The sequence below is a fragment of the Schistocerca gregaria genome, chromosome 11 (genome assembly GCF_023897955.1).
Source record: "Schistocerca gregaria isolate iqSchGreg1 chromosome 11, iqSchGreg1.2, whole genome shotgun sequence".
NCBI classification, from domain to species: domain Eukaryota; kingdom Metazoa; phylum Arthropoda; class Insecta; order Orthoptera; family Acrididae; genus Schistocerca; species Schistocerca gregaria.
This window is the reverse complement of record NC_064930.1, coordinates 5,690,558-5,704,783: the sequence shown is the minus strand read 5'-3', so window position 1 is coordinate 5,704,783 and position 14,226 is coordinate 5,690,558. Positions and strand designations below refer to the sequence as shown.

Here is a 14,226-nt window from a genome sequence, read left to right as displayed (position 1 = left end):
GGAATTTGCATTCGTAATACCAGAGCATCGGAACTACTTGGAACTCTTGTGTATATGAACGTGTCCGCGCCTTTGTACTCTGGTACCTTCGCCGCTACAAACCAACCAACCATCGTGCCCGTGCCCATCAGAGTCGCAAAGAATGGAGAATAGCCAGGCTTGGTCGTGTGTGCAGCCGTAGCTCAGTTGGCAGATCGTTCGCTTAGCGTGTGAAAGGTCTCGGGTTCAATCCCCGGCTCCTCCATGTTTTGTGGTCAGTGCATGGTAAGTGTTGGTCGCGGCGAACATAAAGGCACGCAAGAAGTTGCAAAACCAGCGTCACAGACTGATATGATGTATACTGTCATCAGGAGAGCCAGATGTAAGTGTGGGGACCGACTGTTATCGAGGTGTCATCGAGTGCAGATCTGTCTTACGTATCACGGCATAACGTCATTGAAGTCTAGAGAGTGGACAACACGTTCGTCTTACTCAGAGCGGTGTCCGAACTCTATTTTCGACGTTATGTGTGCCACTTTCATTGTGGCCAACTACGATTCGATACAGAATGCACGAAACCTGAAAGACACCCTCACTGATACATAGAAAGTGTCGTTTGTCTGCGGAATAATGGGAGTGCAAGGGTCTGTGACGTTGATATGGCTGTGTGTAGCACTATTAGTCAACGAGGGGGTGGGCGTAGCTCAGATGGTAGAGCTCTCGCTTAGCGTGCGAGAGGTACTGGGATCGATACCCAGCGCCTCCAAAATTTTTAACACACCTACAAGCGCACCTTGCCATGCAAGTGGAATAATTCCCAACCAGCAGAGGTGTCTAGGCAGATACAAGCGAACGATTAGCATCCACAATTGTCAAGCGTGCTTTTATTCGTGCGCAGGAAGCACCCTCCTCCCACACCTACACTTAATTTAGAAACAGTACAAATGTTCCCATAAGATTCTCAAGCCTACGTCGGAAAGATCTGCCTTGCGCCGAGTTCACGTAAATCCCACTGCACGTCCCATTCTTTGCGTGCAGTCGGCTGCTACTGGTGTTGCTGGTTGTGACTGCTGATAACAGATGCCGTAGCAATCAATTCATGGAGTGAGTTGTATGTTTTGCGATAGTCTGTCTCTGACAAGCAAGCACAGGTGATATAGGTGCGAACACAGGAAGCTTGCAGCCCCTCGTTGCCTGCAGACACAGAGCAGCCACACTAGGAGAGCGGCCTAAGCCGTAGGCGAAATGTGCTCATTCGCTTTGGCGCGACGTCGAACTATAAATAAGGCTGTCACTAGCGTGAGCGTCGTGTAAAGTCGGAAAAGTCGGCTGCAGGGGTGATTGCCAAGTTTGGGCAGCGTTTCGTAGTATATCAGTGCAATGAAGACGTGTCCCAGTGTTTCGCAGTTGGACGACAAGAGTTTTACACAGTAGCAAAGAGCGAGGCACTGAGTTGGCATGAGCAATGGAGAGCACAATGGGGCTCGAGATGTGCTTGTTACCTCAGGTGCTGTGTGATTGTCGACAAGGAGTGAAATGGACCAATTTGTGACCGCCCTTTCAATTTAAGACGTTAAAAACAGACGGAATTTGCATTCGTAATACCAGAGCATCGGAACTACTTGGAACTCTTGTGTATATGAACGTGTCCGCGCCTTTGTACTCTGGTACCTTCGCCGCTACAAACCAACCAACCATCGTGCCCGTGCACAACAGAGTCGCAAATAATGGAGAATAGCCAGGCTCGGTCGTGTGTGCAGCCGTAGCTCAGTTGGCAGATCGTTCGCTTAGCGTGTGTAAGGTCTCGGGTTCAATCCCCGGCTCCTCCATGTTTTGTGGTCAGTGCATGGTAAGTGTTGGTCGCGGCGAACATAAAGGCACGCAAGAAGTTGCAAAACCAGCGTCACAGACTGATATGATGTATAGTGTCATCAGGAGAGCCAGATGTAAGTGTGGGGACCGGCTGTTATCGACGTGTCATCGAGTGCAGATCTGTCTTAGCTATCACGGCATAACGTCATTGAAGTCTAGAGAGTGGACAACACGTTCGTCTTACTCAGAGCGGTGTCCGAACTCTATTTTCGACGTTATGCGTGCCACTTTCATTGTGGCCAACTACGATTCGATACAGAATGCACGAAACCTGAAAGACACCCTCACTGATACATAGAAAGTGTCGTTTGTCTGCGGAATAATGGGAGTGCAAGGGTCTGTGACGTTGATATGGCTGTATGTAGCACTATTAGTCAACGGGGGGGTGGGCGTAGCTCACATGGTAGAGCGCTCGCTTAGCGTGCGAGAGGTACTGGGATCGATACCCAGCGCCTCCAGAATTTTTAACACACCTACAAGCGCACCTTGCCATGCAAGTGGAATAATTCCCAACCAGCAGAGGTGTCTAGGCAGATACAAGCGAACGATTAGCATCCACAATTGTCAACCGTGCTCTTATTCGTGCGCAGGAAGCACCCTCCTCCCACACCTACACTTAATTTAGAAACAGTACAAATGTTCCCATAAGATTCTCAAGCCTACGTCGGAAAGATCTGCCTTGCGCCGAGTTGACGTAAATCCCACTGCCCGTTCCCCTTTCATTGCGTGCAGTCGGCTGCTACTGGTGTTGCTGGTTGTGACTGCTGATAACAGATGCCGTAGCAATCAATTCATGGAGTGAGTTGTATGTTTTGCGATTGTCTGTCTCTGACAAGCAAGCACATGTGATATAGGTGCGAACACAGGAAGCTTGCAGCCCCTCGTTGCCTGCAGACACAGAGCAGCCACACTAGGAGAGCGGCCTAAGCCGTAGGCGAAATGTGCTCATTCGCTTTGGCGCGACGTCGAACTATAAATAAGGCTGTCACTAGCGTGAGCGTTGCTTGAGCGTCGTGTAAAGTCGGCTGCAGGGGTGATTGCCAAGTTTGGGCAGCGTTTCGTAGTATATCAGTGCAATGAAGACGTGTCCCAGTGTTTCGCAGTTGGACGACAAGAGTTTTACACAGTAGCAAAGAGCGAGGCACTGAGTTGGCATGAGCAATGGAGAGCACAATGGGGCTCGAGATGTGCTTGTTACCTTAGGTGCTGTGTGATTGTCGACAAGGAGTGAAATGGACCAATTTGTGACCGCCCTTTCAATTTAAGACGTTAAAAACAGACGGAATTTGCATTCGTAATACCAGAGCATCGGAACTACTTGGAACTCTTGTGTATATGAACGTGTCCGCGCCTTTGTACTCTGGTACCTTCGCCGCTACAAACCAACCAACCATCGTGCCCGTGCACAACAGAGTCGCAAATAATGAAGAATAGCCAGGCTTGGTCGTGTGTGCAGCCGTAGCTCAGTTGGCAGATCGTTCGCTTAGCGTGTGAAAGGTCTCGGGTTCAATCCCCGGCTCCTCCATGTTTTGTGGTCAGTGCATGGTAAGTGTTGGTCGTGGAGAACATAAAGGCACGCAAGAAGTTGCAAAACCAGCGTCACAGACTGATATGATGTATACTGTCATCAGGAGAGCCAGATGTAAGTGTGGGGACCGGCTGTTATCGAGGTGTCATCGAGTGCAGATCTGTCTTAGCTATCACGGCATAACGTCATTGAAGTCTAGAGAGTGGACAACACGTTCGTCTTACTCAGAGCGGTGTCCGAACTCTATTTTCGACGTTATGCGTGCCACTTTCATTGTGGCCAACTACGATTCGATACAGAATGCACGAAACCTGAAAGACACCCTCACTGATACATAGAAAGTGTCGTTTGTCTGCGGAATAATGGGAGTGCAAGGGTCTGTGACGTTGATATGGCTGTATGTAGCACTATTAGTCAACGGGGGGGTGGGCGTAGATCAGATGGTAGAGCGCTCGCTTAGCGTGCGAGAGGTACTGGGATCGATACCCAGCGCCTCCAGAATTTTTAACACACCTACAAGCCCACCTTGCCATGCAAGTGGAATTATTCCCAACCAGCAGAGGTGTCTAGGCAGATACAAGCGAACGATTAGCATCCACAATTGTCAAGCGTGCTTTTATTCGTGCGCAGGAAGCACCCTCCTCCCACACCTACACTTAATTTAGAAACAGTACAAATGTTCCCATAAGATTCTCAAGCCTACGTCGGAAAGATCTGCCTTGCGCCGAGTTCACGTAAATCCCACTGCACGTTCCCATTCTTTGCGTGCAGTCGGCTGCTACTGGTGTTCCTGGTTGTGACTGCTGATAACAGATGCCGTAGCAATCAATTCATGGAGTGAGTTGTATGTTTTGCGATAGTCTGTCTCTGACCAGCAAGCACAGGTGATATAGGTGCGAACACAGGAAGCTTGCAGCCCCTCGTTGCCTGCAGACACAGAGCAGCCACACTAGGAGAGCGGCCTAAGCCGTAGGCGAAATGTGCTCATTCGCTTTGGCGCGACGTCGAACTATAAATAAGGCTGTCACTAGCGTGAGCGTTGCTTGAGCGTCGTGTAAAGTCGGCTGCAGGGGTGATTGCCAAGTTTGGGCAGCGTTTCGTAGTATATCAGTGCAATGAAGACGTGTCCCAGTGTTTCGCAGTTGGACGACAAGAGTTTTACACAGTAGCAAAGAGCGAGGCACTGAGTTGGCATGAGCAATGGAGAGCACAATGGGGCTCGAGATGTGCTTGTTACCTCAGGTGCTGTGTGAATGTCGACAAGGAGTGAAATGGACCAATTTGCGACCGTCCTTTCAATTTAAGACGTTAAAAACAGACGGAATTTGCATTCGTAATACCAGAGCATCGGAACTACTTGGAACTCTTGTGTATATGAACGTGTCCGTGCCTTTGTACTCTGGTACCTTCGCCGCTACAAACCAACCAACCATCGTGCCCGTGCACAACTGAGTCGCAAAGAATGGAGAATAGCCAGGCTTGGTCGTGTGTGCAGCCGTAGCTCAGTTGGCAGATCGTTCGCTTAGCGTGTGAATGGTCTCGGGTTCAATCCCCGGCTCCTCCATGTTTTGTGGTCAGTGCATGGTAAGTGTTGGTCGTGGAGAACATAAAGGCACGCAAGAAGTTGCAAAACCAGCGTCACAGACTGATATGATGTATACTGTCATCAGGAGAGCCAGATGTAAGTGTGGGGACCGGCTGTTATCGAGGTGTCATCGAGTGCAGATCTGTCTTAGCTATCACGGCATAACGTCATTGAAGTCTAGAGAGTGGACAACACGTTCGTCTTACTCAGAGCGGTGTCCGAACTCTATTTTCGACGTTATGCGTGCCACTTTCATTGTGGCCAACTACGATTCGATACAGAATGCACGAAACCTGAAAGACACCCTCACTGATACATAGAAAGTGTCGTTTGTCTGCGGAATAATGGGAGTGCAAGGGTCTGTGACGTTGATATGGCTGTATGTAGCACTATTAGTCAACGGGGGGGTGGGCGTAGATCAGATGGTAGAGCGGTCGCTTAGCGTGCGAGAGGTACTGGGATCGATACCCAGCGCCTCCAGAATTTTTAACACACCTACAAGCCCACCTTGCCATGCAAGTGGAATTATTCCCAACCAGCAGAGGTGTCTAGGCAGATACAAGCGAACGATTAGCATCCACAATTGTCAAGCGTGCTTTTATTCGTGCGCAGGAAGCACCCTCCTCCCACACCTACACTTAATTTAGAAACAGTACAAATGTTCCCATAAGATTCTCAAGCCTACGTCGGAAAGATCTGCCTTGCGCCGAGTTCACGTAAATCCCACTGCACGTTCCCATTCTTTGCGTGCAGTCGGCTGCTACTGGTGTTCCTGGTTGTGACTGCTGATAACAGATGCCGTAGCAATCAATTCATGGAGTGAGTTGTATGTTTTGCGATAGTCTGTCTCTGACCAGCAAGCACAGGTGATATAGGTGCGAACACAGGAAGCTTGCAGCCCCTCGTTGCCTGCAGACACAGAGCAGCCACACTAGGAGAGCGGCCTAAGCCGTAGGCGAAATGTGCTCATTCGCTTTGGCGCGACGTCGAACTATAAATAAGGCTGTCACTAGCGTGAGCGTTGCTTGAGCGTCGTGTAAAGTCGGCTGCAGGGGTGATTGCCAAGTTAGGGCAGCGTTTCGTAGTATATCAGTGCAATGAAGACGTGTCCCAGTGTTTCGCAGTTGGACGACAAGAGTTTCACACAGTAGCAAAGAGCGAGGCACAGAGTTGGCATGAGCAATGGAGAGCACAATGGGGCTCGAGATGTGCTTGTTACCTCAGGTGCTGTGTGATTGTCGACAAGGAGTGAAATGGACCAATTTGTGACCGCCCTTTCAATTTAAGACGTTAAAAACAGACGGAATTTGCATTCGTAATACCAGAGCATCGGAACTACTTGGAACTCTTGTGTATATGAACGTGTCCGCGCCTTTGTACTCTGGTACCTTCGCCGCTACAAACCAACCAACCATCGTGCCCGTGCACATCAGAGTCGCAAAGAATGGAGAATAGCCAGGCTTGGTCGTGTGTGCAGCCGTAGCTCAGTTGGCAGATCGTTCGCTTAGCGTGTGAAAGGTCTCGTGTTCAATCCCCGGCTCCTCCATGTTTTGTGGTCAGTGCATGGTAAGTGTTGGTCGCGGCGAACATAAAGGCACGCAAGAAGTTGCAAAACCAGCGTCACAGACTGATATGATGTATACTGTCATCAGGAGAGCCAGATGTAAGTGTGGGGACCGACTGTTATCGAGGTGTCATCGAGTGCAGATCTGTCTTACGTATCACGGCATAACGTCATTGAAGTCTAGAGAGTGGACAACACGTTCGTCTTACTCAGAGCGGTGTCCGAACTCTATTTTCGACGTTATGTGTGCCACTTTCATTGTGGCCAAATACGATTCGATACAGAATGCACGAAACCTGAAAGACACCCTCACTGATACATAGAAAGTGTCGTTTGTCTGCGGAATAATGGGAGTGCAAGGGTCTGTGACGTTGATATGGCTGTATGTAGCACTATTAGTCAACGGGGGGTTGATAGTAGCTCAGATGGTAGAGCGCTCGCTTAGCGTGCGAGAGGTACTGGGATCGATACCCAGCGCCTCCAGAATTTTTAACACACCTACAAGCGCACCTTGCCATGCAAGTGGAATAATTCCCAACCAGCAGAGGTGTCTATGCAGATACAAGCGAACGATTAGCATCCACAATTGTCAAGCGTGCTTTTATTCGTGCTCAGGAAGCACCCTCCTCCCACACCTACACTTAATTTAGAAACAGTACAAATGTTCCCATAAGATTCTCAAGCCTACGTCGGAAAGATCTGCCTTGCGCCGAGTTCACGTAAATCCCACTGCACGTTCCCATTCTTTGCGTGCAGTCGGCAGCTACTGGTGTTGCTGGTTGTGACTGCTGATAACAGATGCCGTAGCAATCAATTCATGGAGTGAGTTGTATGTTTTGCGATAGTCCGTCTCTGACAAGCAAGCACAGGTGATATAGGTGCGAACACAGGAAGCTTGCAGCCCCTCGTTGCCTGCAGACACAGAGCAGCCACACTAGGAGAGCGGCCTAAGCCGTAGGCGAAATGTGCTCATTCGCTTTGGCGCGACGTCGAACTATAAATAAGGTTGTCACTAGCGTGAGCGTCGTGGAAAGTCGGCTACAGGGGTGATTGCCAAGTTTGGGCAGCGTTTCGTAGTATATCAGTGCAATGAAGACGTGTCCCAGTGTTTCGCAGTTGGACGACAAGAGTTTTACACAGTAGCAAAGAGCGAGGCACTGAGTGGGCATGAACAATGGAGAGCACAATGGGGCTCGAGATGTGCTTGTTACCTCAGGTGCTGTGTGATTGTCGACAAGGAGTGAAATGGAAGAAATTGTGACCGCCCTTTCAATTTAAGACGTTAAAAACAGACGGAATTTGCATTCGTAATACCAGAGCATCGGAACTACTTGGAACTCTTGTGTATATGAACGTGTCCGCGCCTTTGTACTCTGGTACCTTCGCCGCTACAAACCAACCAACCATCGTGCCCGTGCACATCAGAGTCGCAAAGAATGGAGAATAGCCAGGCTCGGTCGTGTGTGCAGCCGTAGCTCAGTTTGCAGATCGTTCGCTTAGCGTGTGAAAGGTCTCGGGTTCAATCCCCGGCTCCTCCATGTTTTGTGGTCAGTGCATGGTAAGTGTTGGTCGCGGCGAACATAAAGGCACGCAAGAAGTTGCAAAACCAGCGTCACAGACTGATATGATGTATACTGTCATCAGGAGAGCCAGATGTAAGTGTGGGGACCGGCTGTTATCGAGGTGTCATCGAGTGCAGATCTGTCTTAGGTATCACGGCACAACGTCATTGAAGGCTAGAGAGTGGACAACACGTTCGTCTTACTCAGAGCGGTGTCCGAACTCTATTTTCGACGTTATGCGTGCCACTTTCATTGTGGCCAACTACGATTCGATACAGAATGCACCAAACCTGAAAGACACCCTCACTGATACATAGAAAGTGTCGTTTGTATGCGGAATAATGGGAGTGCAAGGGTCTGTGACGTTGATATGGCTGTATGTAGCAGTATTAGTCAACGAGGGGGTGGGCGTAGCTCAGATGGTAGAGCGCTCGCTTAGCGTGCGAGACGTACTGGGATCGATACCCAGCGCCTCCAGAAGTTTTAACACACCTACAAGCGCACCTTGCCATGCAAGTGGAATAATTCCCAAGCAGCAGAGGTGTCTAGGCAGATACAAGCGAACGATTAGCATCCACAATTGTCAAGCGTGCTTTTATTCGTGCTCAGGAAGCACCCTCCTCCCACACCTACACTTAATTTAGAAACAGTACAAATGTTCCCATAAGATTCTCAAGCCTATGTCGGAAAGATCTGCCTTGCGCCGAGTTCACGTAAATCCCACTGCACGTCCCATTCTTTGCGTGCAGTCGGCTGCTACTGGTGTTGCTGGTTGTGACTGCTGATAACAGATGCCGTAGCAATCAATTCATGGAGTGAGTTGTATGTTTTGCGATAGTCTGTCTCTGACAAGCAAGCACAGGTGATATAGGTGCGAACACAGGAAGCTTGCAGCCCCTCGTTGCCTGCAGACACAGAGCAGCCACACTAGGAGAGCGGCCTAAGCCGTAGGCGAAATGTGCTCATTCGCTTTGGCGCGACGTCAAACTATAAATAAGGCTGTCACTAGCGTGAGCGTCTTGTAAAGTCGGAAAAGTCGGCTGCATGGGTGATTGCCAAGTTTGGGCAGCGTTTCGTAGTATATCAGTGCAATGAAGACGTGTCCCAGTGTTTCGCAGTTGGACGACAAGAGTTTTACACAGTAGCAAAGAGCGAGGCACTGAGTTGGCATGAACAATGGAGAGCACAATGGGGCTCGAGATGTGCTTGTTACCTCAGGTGCTGTGTGATTGTCGACAAGGAGTGAAATGGACCAATTTGTGACCGCACTTTCAATTTAAGACGTTAAAAACAGACGGAATTTGCATTCGTAATACCAGAGCATCGGAACTACTTGGAACTCTTGTGTATATGAACGTGTCCGCGCCTTTGTACTCTGGTACCTTCGCCGCTACAAACCAACCAACCATCGTGCCCGTGCACATCAGAGTCGCAAAGAATGGAGAATAGCCAGGTTTGGTCGTGTGTGCAGCCGTAGCTCAGTTGGCAGATCGTTCGCTTAGCGTGTGAAAGGTCTCGGGTTCAATCCCCGGCTCCTCCATGTTTTGTGGTCAGTGCATGGTAAGTGTTGGTCGCGGCGAACATAAAGGCACGCAAGAAGTTGCAAAACCAGCGTCACAGACTGATATGATGTATACTGTCATCAGGAGAGCCAGATGTAAGTGTGGGGACCGGCTGTTATCGACGTGTCATCGAGTGCAGATCTGTCTTAGGTATCACGGCATAACGTCATCGAAGTCTAGAGAGTGGACAACACGTTCGTCTTACTCAGAGCGGTGTCCGAACTCTATTTTCGACGTTATGCGTGCCACTTTCATTGTGGCCAACTACGATTCGATACAGAATGCACGAAACCTGAAAGACACCCTCACTGATACATAGAAAGTGTCGTTTGTCTGCGGAATAATGGGAGTGCAAGGGTCTGTGACGTTGATATGGCTGTATGTACCTCTATTATTCAACGGGTGGTGGGCGTAGCTCACATGGTAGAGCGCTCGCTTAGCGTGCGAGACGTACTCGGATCGATACCCAGGGCCTCCAGAATTTTTAACACACCTACAAGCGCACCTTGCCATGCAAGTGGAATAATTCCCAACCAGCAGAGGTGTCTAGGCAGATACAAGCGAACGATTAGCATCCACAATTGTCAAGCGTGCTTTTATTCGTGCGCAGGAAGCACCCTCCTCCCGCACCTACACTTAATTTAGAAACAGTACAAATGTTCCCATAAGATTCTCAAGCCTACGTCGGAAAGATCTGCCTTGCGCCGAGTTCACGTAAATCCCACTGCACGTTCCCATTCTTTGCGTGCAGTCGGCTGCTACTGGTGTTGCTGGTTGTGACTGCTGATAACAGATGCCGTAGCAATCAATTCATGGAGTGAGTTGTATGTTTTGCGATAGTCTGTCTCTGACAAGCAAGCACAGGTGATATAGGTGCGAACACAGGAAGCTTGCAGCCCTCGTGCCTGCAGACACAGAGCAGCCACACTAGGAGAGCGGCCTAAGCCGTAGGCGAAATGTGCTCATTCGCTTTGGCGCGACGTCGAACTATAAATAAGGCTGTCACTAGCGTGAGCGTCGTGTAAAGTCGGAAAAGTCGGCTGCAGGGGTGATTGCCAAGTTTGGGCAGCGTTTCGTAGTATATCAGTGCAATGAAGACGTGTCCCAGTGTTTCGCAGTTGGACGACAAGAGTTTTACACAGTAGCAAAGAGCGAGGCACTGAGTTGGCATGAGCAATGGAGAGCACAATGGGGCTCGAGATGTGCTTGTTACCTCAGGTGCTGTGTGATTGTCGACAAGGAGTGAAATGGACCAATTTGTGACCGCCCTTTCAATTTAAGACGTTAAAAACAGACGGAATTTGCATTCGTAATACCAGAGCATCGGAACTACTTGGAACTCTTGTGTATATGAACGTGTCCGCGCCTTTGTACTCTGGTATCTTCGCCGCTACAAACCAACCAACCATCGTGCCCGTGCACATCAGAGTCGCAAATAATGGAGAATAGCCAGGCTTGGTCGTGTGTGCAGCCGTAGCTCAGTTGGCAGATCGTTCGCTTAGCGTGTGAAAGGTCTCGGGTTCAATCCCCGGCTCCTCCATGTTTTGTGGTCAGTGCATGGTATGTGTTGGTCGCGGCGAACATAAAGGCACGCTAGAAGTTGCAAAACCAGCGTCACAGACTGATATGATGTATACTGTCATCAGGAGAGCCAGATGTAAGTGTGGGGACCGGCTGTTATCGAGGTGTCATCCAGTGCAGATCTGCCTTAGGTATCACGGCATAACGTCATTGAAGTCTAGAGAGTGGACAACACGTTCGTCTTACTCAGAGCGGTGTCCGAACTCTATTTTCGACGTTATGCGTGCCACTTTCATTGTGGCCAAATACGAATCGATACAGAATGCACGAAACCTGAAAGACACCCTCACTGATACATAGAAAGTGTCGTTTGTCTGCGAAATAATGGGAGTGCAAGGGTCTGTGACGTTGATATGGCTGTATGTAGCACTATTAGACAACGGGGGGGTGGGCGTAGCTCAGATGGTAGAGCGCTCGCTTAGCGTGCGAGAGGTACTGGGATAGATACCCAGCGCCTCCAGAATTTTTAACACACCTACAAGCGCACCTTGCCATGCAAGTGGAATAATTCCCAACCAGCAGAGGTGTCTAGGCAGATACAAGCGAACGATTAGCATCCACAATTGTCAAGCGTGCTTTTATTCGTGCGCAGGAAGCACCCTCCTCCCACACCTACACTTAATTTAGAAACAGTACAAATGTTCCCATAAGATTCTCAAGCCTACGTCGGAAAGATCTGCCTTGCGCCGAGTTCACGTAAATCCCACTGCACGTTCCCATTCTTTGCGTGCAGTCGGCTGCTACTGGTGTTGCTGGTTGTGACTGCTGATAACAGATGCCGTAGCAATCAATTCATGGAGTGAGTTGTATGTTTTGCGATAGTCTGTCTCTGACAAGCAAGCACAGGTGATATAGGTGCGAACACAGGAAGCTTGCAGCCCCTCGTTGCCTGTAGACACAGAGCAGCCACACTAGGAGAGCGGCCTAAGCCGTAGGCGAAATGTGCTCATTCGCTTTGGCGCGACGTCGAACTATAAATAAGGCTGTCACTAGCGTGAGCGTTGCTTGAGCGTCGTGTAAAGTCGGCTGCAGGGGTGATTGCCAAGTTTGGGCAGCGTTTCGTAGTATATCAGTGCAATGAAGACGTGTCCCAGTGTTTCGCAGTTGGACGACAAGAGTTTTACACAGTAGCAAAGAGCGAGGCACTGAGTTGGCATGAGCAATGGAGAGCACAATGGGGCTCGAGATGTGCTTGTTACCTCAGGTGCTGTGTGATTGTCGACAAGGAGTGAAATGGACCAATTTGTGACCGCCCTTTCAATTTAAGACGTTAAAAACAAACGGAATTTGCATTCGTAATACCAGAGCATCGGAACTACTTGGAACTCTTGTGTATATGAACGTGTCCGCGCCTTTGTACTCTGGTACCTTCGCCGCTACAAACCAACCAACCATCGTGCCCGTGCACAACAGAGTCGCAAATAATGGAGAATAGCCAGGCTTGGTCGTGTGTGCAGCCGTAGCTCAGTTGGCAGATCGTTCGCTTAGCGTGTGAAAGGTCTCGGGTTCAATCCCCGGCTCCTCCATGTTTTGTGGTCAGTGCATGGTAAGTGTTGGTCGCGGCGAACATAAAGGCACGCAAGAAGTTGCAAAACCAGCGTCACAGACTGATATGATGTATACTGTCATCAGGAGAGCCAGATGTAAGTGTGGGGACCGGCTGTTATCGAGGTGTCATCGAGTGCAGATCTGTCTTAGGTATCACGGCATAACGTCATTGAAGTCTAGAGAGTGGACAACACGTTCGTCTTACTCAGAGCGGTGTCCGAACTCTATTTTCGACGTTATGCGTGCCACTTTCATTGTGGCCAAATACGATTCGATACAGAATGCACGAAACCTGAAAGACACCCTCACTGATACATAGAAAGTGTCGTTTGTCTGCGGAATAATGGGAGTGCAAGGGTCTGTGACGTTGATATGGCTGTATGTAGCACTATTAGTCAACGGGGGTTTGATAGTAGCTCAGATGGTAGAGCGCTCGCTTAGCGTGCGAGAGGTACTGGGATCGATACCCAGCGCCTCCAGAATTTTTAACACACCTACAAGCGCACCTTGCCATGCAAGTGGAATAATTCCCAACCAGCAGAGGTGTCTATGCAGATACAAGCGAACGATTAGCATCCACAATTGTCAAGCGTGCTTTTATTCGTGCTCAGGAAGCACCCTCCTCCCACACCTACACTTAATTTAGAAACAGTACAAATGTTCCCATAAGATTCTCAAGCCTACGTCGGAAAGATCTGCCTTGCGCCGAGTTCACGTAAATCCCACTGCACGTCCCATTCTTTGCGTGCAGTCGGCAGCTACTGGTGTTGCTGGTTGTGACTGCTGATAACAGATGCCGTAGCAATCAATTCATGGAGTGAGTTGTATGTTTTGCGATAGTCCGTCTCTGACAAGCAAGCACAGGTGATATAGGTGCGAACACAGGAAGCTTGCAGCCCCTCGTTGCCTGCAGACACAGAGCAGCCACACTAGGAGAGCGGCCTAAGCCGTAGGCGAAATGTGCTCATTCGCTTTGGCGCGACGTCGAACTATAAATAAGGTTGTCACTAGCGTGAGCGTCGTGGAAAGTCGGCTACAGGGGTGATTGCCAAGTTTGGGCAGCGTTTCGTAGTATATCAGTGCAATGAAGACGTGTCCCAGTGTTTCGCAGTTGGACGACAAGAGTTTTACACAGTAGCAAAGAGCGAGGCACTGAGTTGGCATGAACAATGGAGAGCACAATGGGGCTCGAGATGTGCTTGTTACCTCAGGTGCTGTGTGATTGTCGACAAGGAGTGAAATGGACCAATTTGTGAGCGCCCTTTCAATTTAAGACGTTAAAAACAGACGGAATTTGCATTCGTAATACCAGAGCATCGGAACTACTTGGAACTCGTATATGAACGTGTCCGCGCCTTTGTACTCTGGTACCTTCGCCGCTACAAACCAACCAACCATCGTGCCCGTGCACATCAGAGTCGCAAAGAATGGAGAATAGCCAGGCT

General features: G+C 49.5%; 1 non-coding gene across 1 annotated transcript; it reads left to right on the top strand.

The window, feature by feature from the left end:
- The first annotated feature begins 671 nt into the window (after nt 1-671).
- Nucleotides 672-745, top strand: Trnaa-agc (transfer RNA alanine (anticodon AGC)). The gene has a single exon. It is a non-coding gene; the product is annotated as a tRNA-Ala (tRNA).
- The last annotated feature ends 13,481 nt before the right edge of the window (nt 746-14,226 follow it).